The following is a 19,970-nucleotide window of genomic DNA, read 5'->3' on the forward strand; positions in this document are numbered from 1 at the left end:
AAAATCCTTGTACAAATTTATAGAGGTATCTCATTTGGAATTTTTGAATAAATCTCCAGAGATATTTCCTTTATCCTTGGAGAAATATCTGGAGGAATTTTCGATTTTCTTTTACAACCACTGAAAATGATTTTGAAGAAATCCGTGGATGATTACTTGAAAGAATTCTGGTTCGGATTTTTGAAGAAAATGACGCTTTGGAGGAATTTCACGGAATCCCATAAAAGAGAGACAAAATTGTAGAGGAATTCTAGTAGGAATTTTTGAAGGATCCGAAAATTCGCACGGAAATTCTAGAGAAGATTCTGAAATAATCAATGAAAGATATCTGGAGAACTTTTGAAATAAATCCATGGAAGACTGATAGGACAGGATCGTGGCTTCCGGCTGGGATTGGGATCACACACGGGCAGAACACTACCGGGGCCGGTCACTACCGGCGGAACTGGGCACCACAAGATTTCACCACACAAAAACTACTACTTGTCTTCTGTTAGGATCACTTAATTGGACTTTTCACGAAAGAAATTTATTTCTCGAAGGTTCGATTCTTACTGACTAATTTTATTCTATTTCGTTCTAGTTTTACCCTACGTTGTGTGAAATATTTCAGTTTGAACTTGCCCTAAAAACTACTATAAATTTAAAGATTTCAATGTGCTGCCATGTCAGCCAGCATGGAATATCTGAATTGTGACAGCAATAGGTTTTGAGAACTGTCAAAGACTTTTTAAATGGAATCCCTGGAGGGATTTGGAAGGAACTAACGAAAGGTGATAAAAAATCCTAAAATAATTTCAATAAAACATCGGAAAACATTTTAGGGAAAACTAAGAATTTTCAAAAGAAATCAATGGAAGAATGCAAGAAGGATTTCTCAGACAAAGCTTCGAATGCATTTCTGGCAGATTTTCTTAAAAAATCTTCGGAAGATATTCTGAAAAAAATACTGGTGGACTTTCTGAAGAAATAGGGGAATTCAGGTATTTTGGACAGACCGTTACGCGTATATGTTTTGGACATTTACGGCAAAATCAAATGGAAATGTCCAAAATACGTATGCGTAACGGTCCGTCCAAATTACCTAAAACACCCTTATCTGGACGATATTGCATGGCTTTTGAAAGAATCCTCCGTTCCAATCTTTATAGAAAACGCACCAGCAAAATATAAAATGATCTCATTAAAAGTGCAACTTTGCATCCATAAATAAATCGGAAATGCACCATAATAAAATACAAATGCTCCATAATTAATAAGAAATGTTCCATAAAAAACGAAAATTGTACTCATAGAAAATGGAACATTGCTCCATAGAAAAACCACATTGAACCATAAAAAACCTAAATTGCACCATAGAAATAACATAAATGCTCCACAAATATTATCAATCTGCACCATGTAAAATATGAATTGCTCCACAAAAAATTGAAAATTGCCAATGATGTCCATATTGTCATAATTTAAATTCGGTTACTCAATACTACTTCACATTGCGCTACTTCAGTGGTGCAGAAATTCAAAGTTATGGAGAATTTTCAACTATTTATGGAGAAATTCATATTTTTTATGGTGAAGTTTGATAATTTTATGGTGCATTTATCTATTTTCTATGGTGCAATTTTATTTTTTATGCTGCAATTTACTTTTTCTATGGAACAATATTCATTTTTCTATGGCTACAAAATTTATTTTTTATGGAGAATTTCCAATTATTATGGGACATTTGTATTTTATTATGAAGCATATCAGTATTATTTATTGATGCAAAATTTTACTTTCAATGAGAAAATTTCACGTTTTACTGGTACATTTTCTAAAATGTATGGAATTCTATTATTTATAAGCATCAATGCATATTTTTATGATACATATATTCATTCTTTATGGAACACTTTTAAATTTTCTATGGAGCATTTGCAATTTTGCTATTTATGGTTTCAATAACCTTTTGCCATTATTGGCAAATCTAGCTTTTTCTTTTTTCGTGCTCACTCTCCTAAACAAACACGAGAAATATTGGAACGGAAAAGGGGTTCCGCGGCACCTCTTTGCATCCCGCTCTTTCTCGTGTTTATCAAGAAGGATGAGTGAGAAAAAAGAAAAAGCTAGATTCGCCAAAGGTAATCACTAAAGGATTTTTGAAGGAATTCATGAAATTATTTCAGAATGAGATTTTTTTTAAATCTTTAATTCGGAGGAATATCGAGTGATTATTTGCATTTATCCCTGCTAAAAACTAAGGAAATCCCTGAACAATGAATCTTTGATAGGTTGTTTTTCAAGAGCCCGGTGGAATTTCAGGAGAAATTTGTGAATTCTTGAATACATTTTTTTGAAAAAAATCCCGGGATAAGTTTTTGAAAAAAATCCAAAATATGAACGACAGGAGGTTCCAAGAAGTTTCAGGAGAGGATTCAGAATGGTTCAAGGTTTCCTTTGGAGCTGTTTCTGAGCATTTTAAGGGATTTTTATGGGGCTGAGCATCAGGACCATTTCAATGTGCTTTCGGAGATCTCTTAAAGGCGTTTCAGCGGGTTTCAAAGGGATTCTCAGGAGTATTTAGGGGGCTTAACAGGCTCTCAGATGAGCTACAGGGAGATTTCAGAGATGTTTCAGAGGTGTTTTAATTCGTTTCAAGGCGTTTCATGGTGTTTCGGAAGGGTTCCCTGGGCTTCAGTGGGATTTTCGGGGCTTTTAGCGGGGAGGGGGTCTTCCCAACCCATCAGGTGAGTTTCAGCAATGCTCAAATTTATTTTAAAGCATTGCAATGGCGTTTCAGGAGATGTCAAAGCGATGTTTAGGTTCGATAGCTGTTACAGGTCAGATGACTTATACTCAATATAGCTCAGGATAACGTTAAAAACAACTTGTTATTTAATTGATCGAAGTTACCTGATGCTGTGTGAGTGAGTAGAGTATGAATCTTGTTCAAAAAGTTATTAAAAATAAGTAGCTACATTTGTAGATCTGTTGACCTATACTCCAGAGTAGTATTTATCAAACTGTAGATCGAGATTCACTGGCGAGTCGTGGGTTATATACAGTTTGTATAAGTTTTTGTTTTGTTCTTTTAGAAGCTTCGCTGCACTTCTACTCATAATTGTCCCATGTTTATAGAATTTACAGTAGAAATTCCCGTAGGAATTCCAGGAGGAACCTTGATGGAACTACAGAGGAAATTCTTTAAGAAATTCTTGGGAGACCGGAAAGATTCCCTGATGGCTCAAGAATCTCTCTTAGAGAAATCCGATTCCTAATAAATTCCAGCAGAAATTTTCGAAGGAATTCCAGGAGAAACCTCCAAAGAATTCCTGGTGGAGTCCCCGAAGGAAATCCAGAAGATATCTTCGAAGGAATTTTACAAGTAATCCCTGAAGGAATTCTAAAGGGAACCCCCGAATGATTTTCAAAAGGAATTCTCGAAGGAATTCCAGGAGCAATTTTTGAATCATTTCCTGGGCGAATTTTTCAAGGAAAGGGGAAGTAATTTCCATTTCCTATAATCCTGGAAAGAATTCCTCATAGAATCACATTAAATCCTGGGGGTATCTAAAAACAATCTTGCTGGAATGCAGGTTCTGGAGATATACCTGATTATATATCATGGGCGAAAAAACGTGTTTTTTTTGCCAGGGGGGTGCAATACAATCAAATATTCATTAGTTCATCCATTCAATATTCATCGCCCCATATATCAATGCATCTAAACTTTAGGGGTGCCTGACACTTCCGGTAGTTTCGCCTATGCGGATTATAGTCCTAAGATAAATCAAGAGGGAACTTTTGAGTAGAATTCTTGAAGGAACTCCTTTAGGAATCCTGTAGAAATCTCTGATATAACTCCTGGAGGCATCCGTGAATCCTCTTGAAAAAATCTCCAAAACAACTATAGGAATTTATAAATTCTCCTGAAGGTATCTTTGAATACCCTTGTAAGAATCGCTGAAAGAACTCCTGGAGAGCTCTATGAAGGAACTCTAGGAGGAAGCTCTGAAGAAACATCTAAACGAATACCTGAAACTTCTGGACGTATCTCTGAAAGAACTCCTGAACTAATCCCTGTAGGAACTCCAGCAGGAATTTCTAAAGAACTGCATAAAGAATTCCTGGGGGACCTTCTAAACCAATTTCTAAAGGATTTACTGCAGGAATTGCTGAAGGAACTTCTGGAAGGATTTCTGATGAATGTCCAGAAGAAACGTCCGAATCCTGAATCTCGAATCGTGAAAGAATCTCTGAAGGAACTTCTGGAGTAATACCTGAGGCATCTCCCGTTGAAATCGCTGAGGAAACTTCTGAAGAAATCACTGATGAAACACCTAGAGGTATTTCTGTATCCTCCTGGAACTACTGACTGAAGAAATCCCTGAAGGAGCTCCTGGAGAGAAAACCTATGGAACTTCTAGAGTAGGCTTGTACAACCTTTTTCGGCCGCGGGCCACTGGTGAAACTGCATACCAGCCGACGGGCCAGAAATAAAAATTCGTTAATAATACATTATTTTTTTATCTTTTCTGAGCATGGCTAGATAATAGAAAAGAACGTTTTTGCAGTTTAATGTTTCTGATGAAATTTGAAACGTTTTTTGATTTCTTGCAGAATATTGGAGCTTGACATAGTATTTAGGAAGTTTCAATAACATGTTTCAATGTAGTACCAGACTGAGCTATTGAATGGCACAAAAAATCTCTGAAAGCTTCAAAAATTGTGATAAAATTTTCCATGTTTTTCCTAAATTAAGTTTATGACGTAATCTTCCTATTTTGTTTAACAATCTTATCAGGCGAATTTTCACATTACACATTATTTTATTGTTAAGAATCTTTTACTTCAATTCTGTAGGACACTCAAACCAAATGCTTGCATATTTTTAAATCTTTTAAACATTTTACAAAATATACTCTAAAAAGTCATTTTATTTTTTAAAATTATTAAAATACATTTCCATTGAAAAAGGAAAATATACAGAATAATAATATCCTGGTCTAAATTCTATCATTTTTGTCCAATCGTGCCGCGGGCCGCACAAAATGTTCTCGCGGGCCGGATCCGGCCCGCGGGCCGTACGTTGGGCAGCCCTGTTCTAGAGCAATTCTTGGAAGAACTACTATGCTGCAAGAATCCTCGAAGGAATTCCAGGATTAATCCCTGGAGGAACTTTTGAAGGAATACCTGAAGGAACCCCTGGAGAAATCTCTTAAAAAACTCCTGAAAGAATCTGTGAAAAATTTTCATCAGGCATCCCGAATGAATTGCAAGAAAAATTCCCGTAAGAAACTTCAGGAGGGATCCTTGAAGAAATTCCAGGAGGGATCCCAGAAGGAACTATGTACTGTAGGAACCTTTGAAGGAACTGTGAAGGAGCCCTTGAATTGAATCCTGAATAAACTTCTAGAGAGATCCCTCAAATTGCGCCAGGAGGAATTGTTGAATGGAATTCTGGAGGATTTCCTGCAGGATCTCCTGAAGAAATATCAGAAGGATTTCGTGAACTAATTCATAAAGAAACTCTTATATAAATTATTTATGGAACTTCAGAAAAAAATCCCGAAGGAACTCCTTGACTAATCTCCGGAGGACCTCCTATGGGATCCGTGAAGAATCTTGTATCACTGATGAATCTCTAGGAGACATCTTTAAATCCACCTGAAAGGATTTTTGAAGGAATTCCTAGCGAAATCCCTGAAGGAACTCCTGTTGGAATTCCCGAAAGACCTTCCCAAGTCCATGATAAATATTCTAGAGGCATACCTAAATCGTCGAAGGAACTACTAGAGACATATCTGGGCAAACTCTTGAAGAAATCTCTGTAGGAACTTCTGGAGAAATTCTTAATTGGAATTTCAGAGGAATCTTTGACGAAATTTTAGAAAAAATCTCCGAAGAATCTACAAATCACTAAAGAAACTGCTGTAGGAATTCATGAAGATTTTTTGGAGGAAAGTCTGATGGATCTCCTGGAGAGTGGACAGATGTGAATGATGTAATGATGAATACAATCTAATAAATAATAAAAAAAAAGTTCCTAGAGTTTGGTATTTGAGAGGACAGCCTGGAATTCCATTTGAATTTGTTCAGAAGTTTTCAATAAGAGTATGTATTTCCTATCTCGTAGGGGGTCTCATTCACCCTTTCTCCACTTTTTTCTCTGCCGCTTCCAATCTTGTAAAATGCCAACACGGAAAACGGAAAATGCTGATTGCACCATCCTAAGTGTAATCATTTTCCCAATATTCATTTCATGAAATGTGATCTTGCGAAAAAAAAAATCGCCAGAAATCTTAGTTCGATATCCGCAGATTTTAGTATTTCCCTGACGATAACACTCCTTTAGATCAGATTATACAAGGAGAGAACCAGCAATGCATGCAGCAAACTTAGTTCCCATCGATGGTTTATTCTGTCCGCACACCCTGCTACATGCAGTACTGTGCAACGTGTGACGTAATTTATGCACCCCTTTTTTGTCGTAAAGAAAAATTCTAGCGCAAAAGGTACCTACCTAGGTAAATGCCACCGCTCGCTGCGCTGGCTTGCTTCATGCTAGACCGTGGGAATCTCCGGTGCAAATGCATATTCAAGATACGTATCACACCCGATCTAGTTCCGGAGGACGTGCTTTTCTCATGAGTTAGGTACTTCTCTAGCTTCAGACCGGGAGGAGTTACTGGCCATCAAACAAGTGTTGGTTGATGTGTGTGTATGTGGAATTGCATGAATACATTATTTTGGGAATTCATCATCCTCAACCGGAAACACTCAAATCCCAGCACGACGGACGACATCCTCCGTTTTACAGCAACTGAATCACCGCATGACTCAGATCCCTGTTATCATTCATTTCCTCAGCAGTTTGTAACATCCACTCGTGCCGGCATGTCCTGTGCAAAGGATAATAGACTCTCGCCGCACCTCCCGCATCTATCGATCGGCAAAACAATTTTACAACTTTCTTCCTTCCCATGCTGTGCTGTGTCTGCTCAAGCTACACTGTTGTTGATGTGTCAATCCTTCGGCAAGGACTACTACCCGGACATCGTCGTCGTCGTCGTCGTCGTTGTCGAACTTGTCGGACGCATCGAATCAGTTTCATAATTATGCTACCCCTTGTCAATCAACGGACGACTTCGGAAAGCCCGTCTGGTGGTGGTCTCGGGACTAAATCCATTTAGGTGCACGCTTGTTCTCTCGTCAGTGGAGTCGATTTTCGTGTGAAGTGGAATTTATACGGGCGCCGGCCGTTCCTTGCGGGTTGCAGTTGGTGCACTCTGGTAATGATGGTTTGCATACGAGTGTTTGATGTCTTTGAAGGTTTGTGGTGATACCAGCAGTTGATTTTTTGTGAATGAAGAGGTTCTGATTTGAGGTTATAGATACTTTGGTCGGGTGTCTTTTGTGAAGTTCTCGCCATTAATTGACACGCGTTTATGACTTGGAATCAGATTTCATTCATTAGTTTAAGTTACTTTGATCTCAGTTTCTACCATGCGGGTATAAAATTGGGCATGAATTGAGTAGATTTGCCATGTAGGGTATTGGTTCCCTTCTTAAGCATGTGGCTCCCATTTTCATCCTACGAAAACAAAGAATTTCGGTTAACGGAACTTGGTAAAGGTCCATTCAGTGCATGTTTGAAAAAAAAAAAATAATATTTAATATTTGTTCGGCATCATATGCATTGTACCTGATTTTATTGAAAAGAATAGAGGAAAAGTGAACAACTTCCCCCCAGATAACGGTTCATGCATAAGTGTAACAATAAATACCTTATGAAAAATAAAAATAAACACTCTAAGGACCACACGAAATAGAGAACGATTCGCAATCCGTTCAATACTCCATTCAAATTCATGATGTGACAGGCCAAGGTAAAAAAAAAACTGAGTAAATACTCTTTACTTCAGGTTTTATCGAGTACTCGTAAACCAGGGTGTCCACTACCCGAAAAAAGGTTATCCGCAGGGAATTTTATTAACCAGGGAAAAAACTGAAATACTCAGGGAATATCTTGAATTTTGCACCTAAAAAAACATTTAGTCGTTAGAATAAAAAGTAGCGCATCTTATTTCTTGTAGATGTACTCAGAAATAGAGTCCACAGAGTTTGTTACATCGTCGTTGGTATGAATAAAAAAAGTTATCGATTATGTGTAGTGTTAGTATGTCCATGTAGAAAATCGTCTAAAACGATTTTTCCAGGAATTCGTCAGTTTTTTTTTCTTGATTTTCTTTAGAAATATCTCTTTAAATTCCTCCTAGGGTTTTGCAAGATTACTTCCTTCCGTTCCTTTATCCTTCCATTCCACTTGTCTTGGTATTTCTTTTTTGATTCCTTCCGGAGATTCTTCCGGGTTCCTACCAACATGTTTTTTCCAAGACTCGAGCATTTCTTTCCGGGATTCTTCGTTATGAATCTTCCAGAATTCCAGGATTGCGGGGATCATTCAGAACGTCTTTCAGATGTTTTCCCACTATTGCTGTCAGAGCTACCGTGGGTTTCTATCAGGATTTATTCCGAGATCTCCACAAGAGTTTCTAACAGGATATACCGCAGATGTTGTCGCGGAATTTCTGCTACTTTTTGTCGGAATTCCTCTTGAAGATTTTCTCTTGGAACCACATCCGGAGATCTTCGCGAGATTTCTCCCAGCGTTGCTCCCAGGAGTTATTCTTGGGAACTCTACCAAAGCTTCTCTAAGGGTTTTAAGTAGTTTTTCACTACTGTTCTGCAGGAATTCCTTCTTAGATTTCTGCAGCAGTTTCTCCTGTGAAGTTCCAGCTGGTATGTTTCCCAAAGGTTTTCGCGGGATTTCTTTTGAAGTTTCGCCTGAGATTTCTCTCGGAGTTTCTTCCGGGATTTTTCTCTGAAGAGTCCTTCCTGTGTTGATTCTGAGATGTCTCTCAGAGTTTTTTTTTAGATTTTTTCCTGGACTTTCTGTTAAGATTTTTTGAAGAGTCTTCTGGGATTTCTGCAGGGCTTCCGCTGGTATTTACCACGGAGTTCTTCCCGCGTTTTTAGGATATTTTTTTCCGGAATCTCGACAATAGGCTGCAGCTTATTTTTCAAAAGTTGTTGAAACCTAAAATTCGTAAGCTCTTTTGGATTCAAATGACGTAAAAAGAGAAACCTCTGAGTTTGAAGCAAAAATATTGAGATTTAGTGGTGGCACAGTCGCCTCAAAGTTGAATTTTCGAGTAATAAAAAGATGTTTTCACTTCAAATGTCATAACTATTTCAATTTTCAATCGATTTTCAATCTTTTTTTATGAATCTCTCATCAATTAAGTTTTGAATAAACTTGTAGAACATTATTTTTTTCCAAAGTCACGTAAAATATGAGTTTTTAAAGATTTAATTTATTTTTTTTCTTTTTACAAAAAAAAAATGACTTTGGGACTCGATAACTTTTTAATTACTTGATCAATTTCAAATCTTTTGAAGTGCTTTTGTAGATATTTTTGTTGCCTATCTTTGTTCTGAAAAAAAAAACTATTCGTCAAAGTATTCATTTTTATTATACTTTTTTACAAAAAACTGCCAAAACATGCCAAACAATTTGAAACTGGTCAAGCGGTTAAAAAGCTATCAAGTCCCAAAGTCAAGTTTTTTTTTGGAAACAGAAGAAAAAAATAAATTAAATCTTCAAAAACTAATATTTTGCACGACTTTGTAAAAATTAAATGTTCCACAAGTTAATTTGAAATTTAATTTGTGAAAGATTCATAAAAAAAGATTGAAAATTGGTTGAAAATTGAAAAAGTTATGAAACTTAAAGTGGAAACACCTTTTTATTACTCGAAAATTCAACTTAGAAACGACTGCGAAATCTCTAAATCTCAATATTTTTGGCTCAAACTCAGAGGTTTCTCTTTTTACTTTATATGAATCCAAAAGAGCTTACGAATTTCGGGTTTCAACAACTTTTGAAAAATATGCTGCAGCCTACTCTACAAGCAATTATTCTGGATGCTCCTTTTTGAAATTTCTTCAATAATTCCTCCCGGAGGTATTATTCAGAGTTTTTCTCGGAATGTTTTCTGCGATAACTTACAAGATTTCTTGTAAAAAAATCCCGATGAAATATCTGAAGGAATACCGGTCCAATTTCGCAAAACTCCTCAAAGATTTATTGGAGAAATCTCGTAAGAAATCATGAGAGAAACTGGAACATCTCGGAAAAAAAGTTCTGTGAATAATACCAGGAGAAACATCAAGGATATTTAAGGAGAAATTCTGAAAATCTCTAAGAGAAATTCCGGAAGAAACTACGCGTGAAATCCACGAGAAATATCTGAAAACTGTCTCTGGAAGAAAGCACTGGAAGAATTTCTGCAAAAATCCCGAGAGACACTGTTGGAATACTATCTCGAAACCACTAAGAGAAATTTTTGGAAGAACTTTGGAAACAATTTCAAAAGATCTCCGGGAGGAATCCAGCGAGAAACTCTGGGAGAAAGCAAGGGGGTGCATTAAGGTGGCCCACACTTATATGAAAAACAAAAATTTCGAAAAATGCCAAGTCTTACCTGCTCAATCAGTTGTTTTGGACTCCCAGAAGCTACGTTCAAAATTTGAGCAAAATCGGTTGAGCCTACCCGACTAGATGGACATTACAAAATTATAACAAGCTGTGTTATTTTGTTACGATAAATTTTTATAACAAGGGTTGTTATAAAACATGTACCGTTAGTAGTTAAAATAACAAAAATTTTTACAAAGTTCCCACAAGAGAAGAACAAAAATGTAATAGCTTTTGTTATGATCACAACAAAAATATTACAAAACTTGTTCCATGGAATATGATAGAATTTAACAAAATTATAACAAATTGTGTTATAATTCCTTGGCAACCTTTTAGGGTAAAAACAAAATTTTTATACTCATTTTTTGGTAAATATTTTTAAGTGTGTTATTTTATTTTTAGAAAAAGCAGGTAACATAAAAAATAGTTTTCAGTACGTTATAAAATTTTTGGATCCGAACGGGATTTGAACCAAGACACCTACCATCGGTAGCAATCTGACGCCTCTGCCAATGAGGCTATCACAACACTTGAAGAAGGCGGTGATAGAAGCTTTACTGGTTCTACGTATTGGCAGTTTCCTCATTCAAATCCTTGTTTGTCAGACGCACACGAGCGGGGTAGTATGACGTCACATTGTGCTCGTTTACATATAATAGACTTGATTTGTCGTTAGCAATTTTGTTTTAATCTATCACAATTATATCATATGCAGATATGATAACAGCTGTAGATATAATTTAGTTATATTCCACTTTTTTTTCATTTTAAGCAATGAAATGGAATCTATCACATAAGGGGACATCCATTAAGTTTATTGTCACGTTTGGAGGAGGCAGGGAGGGTTGAAAATTTCCAATTTAAGCGTGACGTACTTAATAGATGCTCCCTAAGTTCGAAGCAAAAAATAAGTAGAATAAACAAATTCCATGTTATAATTATTTAGTTCCACTTCTATTTTCTCTATTTTCAAAATCATTCACTACTTGGTATACTTTTTGGCGAAATTAGAACACAGTAATGTTTTGGTATTTGTTGTAATCGATCTAATGTTTTCACGTGTAAAGATACGTCATTTGTGTTAAATTCAACTCAAAAGTATTGGACGGCATACAAAACGTAGTTTCATATAACAAAAACATGGTTCGTCCGGTCGACACATGTAATATCCGTCGTTTTAGACAGGATGACTTTGAGTATTATTGACAGGTTTGTTCTCTTCGTCTTGCGGGTTTTATCGGCCAAATTGCCTAAAACATCCCGGTCAACCAGTGAGAGATTTTCGATATCGTTCGATAAAAACAGTGGTTGCAGTTATCGGACGTCTACTGTATCTTTGACATCCTACCAAAATTTGAAAACGGTCTGATAAAAAGTAAAAAAAAACCTTTTTCACGTTGTTTACCCGACTATCTATCGCGTAAGAATACAAAACTAAGGTTAACAGACAAAAAAGAAAAGCTAATGATCTGATGAAGGGGAAATTTGTCAATGTTTACTTGTTTTGTTTCACACCAGACAAAACTTTATAATTGTTCCACAAAACTAACCCAACATTATCTAGAAAATACTGTGCTATTGCGTCTACAGCTTCTTCGCCCCAGCTTCCAGCAGAAAAAAATGTTCTTTAAAACGGTACAAAGCGCTGCAACAGTAGGGGAGACTGGGGAGACTTGACCCCTTTTTCTGAATTTGCCTGTAACTTTAAGAAAAAGCACAAAACTAGATCCATTTTTCGTACAGAATAGCAGGTACACATCTATTGCAAGCTTATACAAAAAAGAAGGACTTTAAATTATTGTTAAAGTTTTCAAAACTGTGTTTTTTTATGGAGGCATGTCTTATGATGTATTTTTCAAAAATAGGTCAAAATTGATCCCCTTTTGAGCACATGATTAATTTAAAGGGAAAATAACTAAGCTTCCTATTCATTTTCTTTTCAAGTTTTCTTGCATTTTTGATGTATACGGTGTATTTGAAATTATAAGATTTCCTTGAATTGTTAAGGATATGCCTTATCTTGAAAATGAGGAGGCTTGATCCCCCTTTTCATGGTTTGTACTAAAATAATAATTATCTGACACGTTTTGAACATACTAGAATTCCGAGTGAATAGAGGCTTCCAAATTGAATTTTATTTTTCATACGTATAATGTGTGTGTAATCCTCGTGGGATCAAGTCTCCCCATGTCACTGTTGTATACACTAAGCTACATTAATTGAAATATTTATATAAGAGCCTTGTTTGAATAAATACGTTTAATAGTACTTTATTTATACTATGTGCTGTGAAATTTTGACACGATTCGGTTCAATTTTCACAAAGTTATTGAGATTTTTCGGAATCGCCTAAAAGATTTCTGAAAGACTGAAAACAAACCATCAACCATTAAAAAATAATGCAATACACAATTAAAATCAATTGTAGCCAAAACATTGTCGTTTGTCCAGAAGTCGTTTTGGAAAAAATATGCTGGAAGAAAACTGTTTTTGATTCCGAGAAAATATGGGGGGAACAAGTCTCCCCAGGGATCAAGTCTCCTCAGTCTCCCCTACAAAAACGTACTCTATGAAAGCAGCTGTTTTGTTGGTGAGGATTCTTATTCGATTGGCACATCATTCGGGAACTATTCCGGTTTTGAATTAAAGTGTTTTATTGCAAAAAAAAATAGAAAAAAGATAGCTGTGAATTATTTGATTTCCAGCTATATTCCAGCTTACAGTTTGTATTGATTTTTTTTTGTAAGACAGATAATAATGTTTACATCCAACAAGCCATGGTGATATTCCAACAGTTTTTTTTTATTATTACACCTTCCAGCTGTAATAATATCGCATAACGATAGTAGCTTCAAAGCACTGCTGGTTTGGTAAGAATTTGGCAGATTAAAATTAAATGATAACAAATAACTTGTAACAGAACTGTTTTGTTGCATTTTTTTAAACAAATTTGACGCCGTTCCCTCAAGGAAGAGGGGAAAGTACAACCGAGCTTTACGGTCCAAAATACATACAAAAAATCGTAACGTAAGAGGAGGAGGTGTTAGAACATGACGATTTTAGCGTTGCGTTCTAAATGAATGCTATAAGTTTTGTTTTATGGCTTTTGGCTCGAGTGGTCAATGATCAAACTATTTCGCGTCAATACAAAAAACCCAACAAATTTTGAAAATTATTTTGTTACAAAAAAAATGTAGCACATTTATTATAGAATGTGTTACGAAATTTTGTTATAGGCAATTATTTTAATATACATAATGTAACAAATGCTGTTGCATATCTGTTTGAATAAATAAAACAAGTTTAGTTACAGGTTTGTTTTTAAAATTATAACAAATTTTGTTACAATTTTGTTATGGTTATTCACGTATCGGAATCCTTGCAACAAAATTATATCAAATTATGTTATTTCTAACAACGGTTGTAATAATTTTGTTATAATCTTGTTAGGAGCTTCTGGTCGGGTAACCCGATCAGAAAGGCATAACAAAAATGTAACAAAATTATATCAACGGTTGATAGATATATCAACGTTTGTTATATTTAGATATATTTGACAAAAATGATTTGAAAACCTGATTTAATTATATCAGAATTATAACAAGGTCAGTTATAATACAAATAAATTCATTTTGATCATCTTATATGAACATTATAACAAACTCAGTTATAGTTTTGAAAACGCAGTTCATATCAAATGAACATTTCACTGGTGGTGTTTGGTACGCAGTTGCGCCGTTGTGTGGTGCTATTGTGCTTGTAAAATACAGTATTTTTGACAAGTTTGTATCATGATCTAGACCCTTAAGAAAGTTCAAGTTATACGTTTGTTTTATTTATTGACATACTTGTAGATTGAGGGTCATCCGTTTTTGGAAGTTCACAATCGATTTCTTGATTATATAGGTTCAAATTCACTAACATAAATCAAACCAAATAAACTAAAGCAGTATTTTTAAGAAATACTGCATTAGTTTAAGAAAGCTCAGAAGGATATTGTCGCGCTTATCTTGGATTCTCAACCAGCTAAACGCGCAACATCAGATCACGCCAGACCACGCACGTATGGTTTGTACACGGTGTGCACCTTGGCTAAAACTGGTTTTGCAGCCGCCGGGTGGGAGCTGTCACGTATAATCAGCCACCTTGTACAAATCAAACGGACGCAATCTTTCCGCGATAAACTGCGGCCATCAGTATCTTAGTGATGCGGCTACAATATTTAGGTCCTTGGCGAATGATTCTATATATAGCATCGCACAAAAACGTAGTTAAAAAAATTAGAAATGAGTATCCTAGCAGTTTTCATTGTAGGTGAGCCACACTAGAGTATCTAGTCAAATTGAATGCCCAACATATGCAGTGATTTAACCCTCCTAAGATGTTATGTTTTTCGAACCACGATGGAGTAGTGCACGTTCAGCGTGCCTCTCTGGGTCATATTGACCCCAACATCCTACTAGGGTTAATGCAACTCTCAAACGGTCATATGAAGCTATGATAAGTGAGGCAACAAAATGGATATGAAAAGGATGACTTTCATTGAAACTGTTAACATTCCTGAAGTAAGTTTTAAGTTTCACAATCCTCAATAGGTTTTACAGTTTGTAGTCCCATTCAAGATTATTTAATTAATTTTTTTTGAAATTAGAAGTTTTATCATTGTTATTGAACAACTGGATCAATTGACGGGCTTGGTGGTAAAGTGGCTACCGTTTCTGATTCGTATGCAGAAGGTCATGGGTTCAATCCCTGGCCCGTCCAACAACCAGCACACTCTAACATTCCCTTCCCTTCCCAACTGACTCTAAACACGTGGCCGGCGCCGTTATTGATCAAAAATGTATGAGCTGCTTAAATTGCACTTTGAGAATAAGTGGAGTGTCCCAGCTCTTATTCATTTGGATCTCAGTGCAATTGGTACCAGCTCAGATCAATCACGGAGGAGCAACCATTGACATGTATGTATAGTCAGATTTTTGATCGTTTTTTGTTATTGAACAACTGGATCAATTAGTCGTCTGCAAATTAAAATCACCTTAGTTTTTTGAAGAATTGATTGATAACAAATTATTTGTGGAGCTTTGAAATTTATATCTAATTTCGTCACGTCATGCTGTTAGTCACGTTTCATTGCCATGCAATTAACGTCCATATTAATTCAGTAGAAATACAGCTTCGTATTATCTGCAAACATGTGGATATTACATACTTTCAAGGATGATGGAAGGCCGTTGATAAATAAGGCTAACATCAATGGTCCTTAAACCGATTCTTGTGGCACTCCCGATAGAATACCGATCGGGCTTCAATGATTTCCTTTAACTTCCTTAATTTGAAAGCGGTTATTCAAATAGGATTTACTCAATGAAACAGAATCTCAACTGAAAACAAATAGGTGTTATAATCTGTGCAGTAGTTCAAAATGAGAAACTCTGTTAAAAGCTTTTGAAAAATCAATCAATAGCAGATGGCCATTTCTTTTTTACCGAAATGTTGATGGACATCGTCATGCATTTTGAGCAAATGCCGGAAAAATGGGGGAATTTCTTGTTTAAACTATTTTTTGCTGAAAATAAAAACATTATATGAGATTACGATGCAAAGCGAACGTCACAGAATTGCTTTAGTATATCAATTGTTGTACCGTAAAATGGGGTATCTTTGATAATGCGGGTAACTTTGATAGTGGGACATGCATGGTATAGTTTAGCTTATCACTATGATTCCTTCAATCAGTTAAGAAAAGGCAAACGTAGATCAAAACTATATATATGAAAGTCCATCTTAAACGTTTTGCCATGAAAACCCAGTTTTTATTTAACTTTTTGGGCAAAAAATAAAAATTGTTGATATTTTTGTCATTTTGTCAAGCCTTTCAAACAATCTGCTGTACAACTTTGTTACAACTATTTTTTCAATGAATGGACTCTTATTCTCGATAGATCCATCATAGTAGATTCCAAATCTAGCCTTGAATCTCTTAACGATGTGTGTTTTTACGAAATGGAAGCAATTTTGTGAATTGTGACATAAATCTACATAAACCGATAAACGCTTAAAAGTATACAATGCCCTTGTAATTGAATCTGTGTAGTTTAAAATTTGTTAATAAAACATTCAAAAACAACCCAGAAAAAGAAAACTCGTCATGAATAGCATGCAGTGTATGTTCATGTATGTTGATGTACCGTTAAACATATGTTTTTACAAAGATAATGATTTGCGATAGCTAAATTCACTGTGTTTTTCCCTCAGTACTCCATAAACTCATTTTTATATGAAGAAATTAGTAAAAAAAATCAATATGAATGAGTGTAATCAGTTTCGTACCTTTTAATTCCGCCCTATGTTGCTTATCCTTTGACAGATACGCGTATTTCGACTACCACTTGTAATCTTCCTCAGTGTCAGTTCCTCCACACTGAGGAAGATTACAAGTGGTAGTCGAAATACGCGTATCTGTCAAAGGATAAGCAACATAGGGCGGAATTAAAAGGTACGAAACTGATTACACTCATTCATAGAGGGTATTCTGCTTAGAGGGTTCGAAAAGTCGGTACAAGAAAAAATTCAATGTTTTGTATAAAATTTCTATCTGATATATTCCTCAAGGCTTCTCTCCTTCATACTCCTTCATACTCCTAAGATTTCAATCTGTGATTATTTTTAAGGATTTGATTCGTGTTATAGGGCACTAACAAAGTTACCCCAAAGTGAGAATCTGATTCTCGCTCATATGAAAAATTAAAAGTCACCCAAAATATTTAAGATGATCGAATCTTTCAATTGCAATTGATAACTGATACCCCAGTACTTGTTTTAAAAATCACAAAACTAGGGGAAATACCGTTACAAGGAAAAATATTAAGAAAATTCGCTGAAAAACTATCAAAGTTACCCCGTTTTACGGTACCATGTAATGTTAAAATTGTGCATTAAACACTTCATTTTTTATTTCACAAGCCATCTAAATCTGACAATCTCCAGAAGTGCATTTCGTCAGAAGTGCTAACGCCACGAAGCGGTGAAATTTCCAACAACAAGACTACTGCATAACTTTGCCACAGGCAGAAACTTCCTTGATGGTGAGTGAGATGCATTAGATAATTATTTAATAACATATGTCAAAATGTTCTAATTTAATTACTCGCTAGCACCAAGAGAAGGTGAAATTGTATACCACTCTGTTCACTGTTTAAGAGCCATTAACTATCTCTACAACTTTGATGAAAATACGACGTTTATTTCTTGTCTGAATCATGAGATAAAGCATGCCAAAATGCAGAGCAAATTCTTGAGTTACAATTATAACTAAATTGTACCCACTTTTGTTATTATATCCTAAGATGACGTAATTGCGATCAATTGTTTCAACAACACTTTTATGTGACGTCATATTTTCTCTCCCCTGTACGTTGGACAAGTGAGTCTATTTATAAACCTGCCGCCAAAACGAAGAACCACTTGATCATATAACGCCTCTCACTTCAAGTGCTGCAATGGCCTCATTGATAAAGGCGCCGGATTGCAATTGAAGGCTGGCGTCCTTGGTTCGATTCCCGTATGGGTGAGGGTTTTTTATATACTACGTGGAGCAAGTTTTTTATACAAAAAATATTTCGCTAAAAATAAATAACACTCTTAATAAAAATTACCCAAAAATGAGTTAAAATTTACCCAACTCAATTTTTACCCAATATATATCTCAAATTTATAACAACATGTGTTATAATTTTTTGATCATTCTGATATTTATTATATCTCACGTTGTTATAAATTTGTTAATATTGTATCAACACCTGTTATGATTATGTTATGACTAGAGCAACTTTAGTTATATTTTTTGTTATTTTAACACCTAACCGGCGAATTTTATAACTCATTCTGTTATGAAAAATCTTTGAAATAAATAACTCAATCGGTTATAATTTTGTTATGCCTTTCTGATCGGGAAGGGGGCGCTCAAATCGCTTGAAGTTTGTATGGGAAAACTTGGCCAAATGTATGCAGAAATTTTAGGTTTTCGAATTTTGCTGCTAGGTGGCGCTGTAAGCGTTCAATAAACAAACCCTTTGGTATTATTGTAGGTGACTATATGCCAAAGAACTTTGTCGAAGACCGCAAAGTGATCCAACGTCTGTGAAAAAAGTTATACCCTAGGTAAAGATTGAGCAGGTAAGACTTGGCATTTTTCGAAATTTTTGTTTTTCATATAAGTGTGGGCCACCCTAGGGTGCATACAGAGGGTGACCAAACTGTTTGGGATAGGCAACTTTTTTTACTCCCACAAAAAAGTTCTACGTAAACTGTACTGGATATATTTGGGAAAACTGGAGAAAGCCAGGAAAGAAAAACCTCCAAGGAATCTTAGATGAAAATTCCGGAAGAAACCTGGGGCTGGGATTCCTCTTTCTAGAATTTTCTTCAGGAGCTCAGGCCGAAATTTTTCCAGCATTATTGAGAACAACCAGGGGTCCTCTTCATGAGTTTTTCTTCAGGTTTTCTTCCAGGATTTTTTGCGGTTCCATAAAGAGTTTCTTCTGAGACTTCTTCCGAGATTCCTCCAGGAATTTCTTCCGGAATTCTTTCTAGAGTTCCAAATAAAATTCCTCTAGGAGCTTCATTTGGAATTTCTTCAGAATTATTCCAATAATTCACCCAGGAAATCTTTCTGGGGTTCTCATCCACATTCTTGTTTACGGATGTTTTCACTTTTGAGTGTTTTTGATTCGTTTGAATCCGTTTTTCATTTAATTTGTTGGCATGAATGGGAATGCAGATGTATTACGTTCATAAGTGGAATCGATCGTAAATAATAATGACGGTGTCTTTCTAAGACGCGTTCAGCAGTTCCCTTTGAGATTCATCCACTATTTTTTTATTGATATTCTTTGGTACTTTTTTGGAACTAATTCCTGGTTTGCTTTAGATGCGCCATCTGTGATTTCTCTAAGAGTTCCTTTCTGGATTCGAGTTTATCCAGAAAAACCTTCCAGGACTCCTCCAAGAAACTCTTGTAGGATTCCTCCACGACCTTCTTCTGGGGTTAGAACAGGAACTCTTCAGGTGCCCCCCTTCCCCCTCGTAGACTTTTGTTCATACAAAATTTTTGAAATTTGTATGGAGCGTATACTTCTGCCAGACCCCCCGTCTCTCCTTAAGAGTCTACGTAGTTTATGAATAGACCCTTACGGAATTACTCCATGAGTTCCAAATTTTCCAGTATTTTGTTCTGGGATTTATCCAGGAAATCCTTTCGAAATGTCTTCAAGAACTCTAAGACTTATGTCAGATCCTCCAGGAGTACCATCTACAGTATTTGGAGGTTCTTCAGGAATTCTCTTTGATATGTCTAAAATTCCTGTAGATTACTCCAAAAACTTGTGTGTATCGACTCGACTGTTTATAGGAATGTTGCAGTTTCGGATTTCGGCTAAGGAAG

The sequence above is a fragment of the Aedes albopictus genome, chromosome 2, assembly GCF_035046485.1.
Source record: "Aedes albopictus strain Foshan chromosome 2, AalbF5, whole genome shotgun sequence".
Taxonomy (NCBI): domain Eukaryota; kingdom Metazoa; phylum Arthropoda; class Insecta; order Diptera; family Culicidae; genus Aedes; species Aedes albopictus.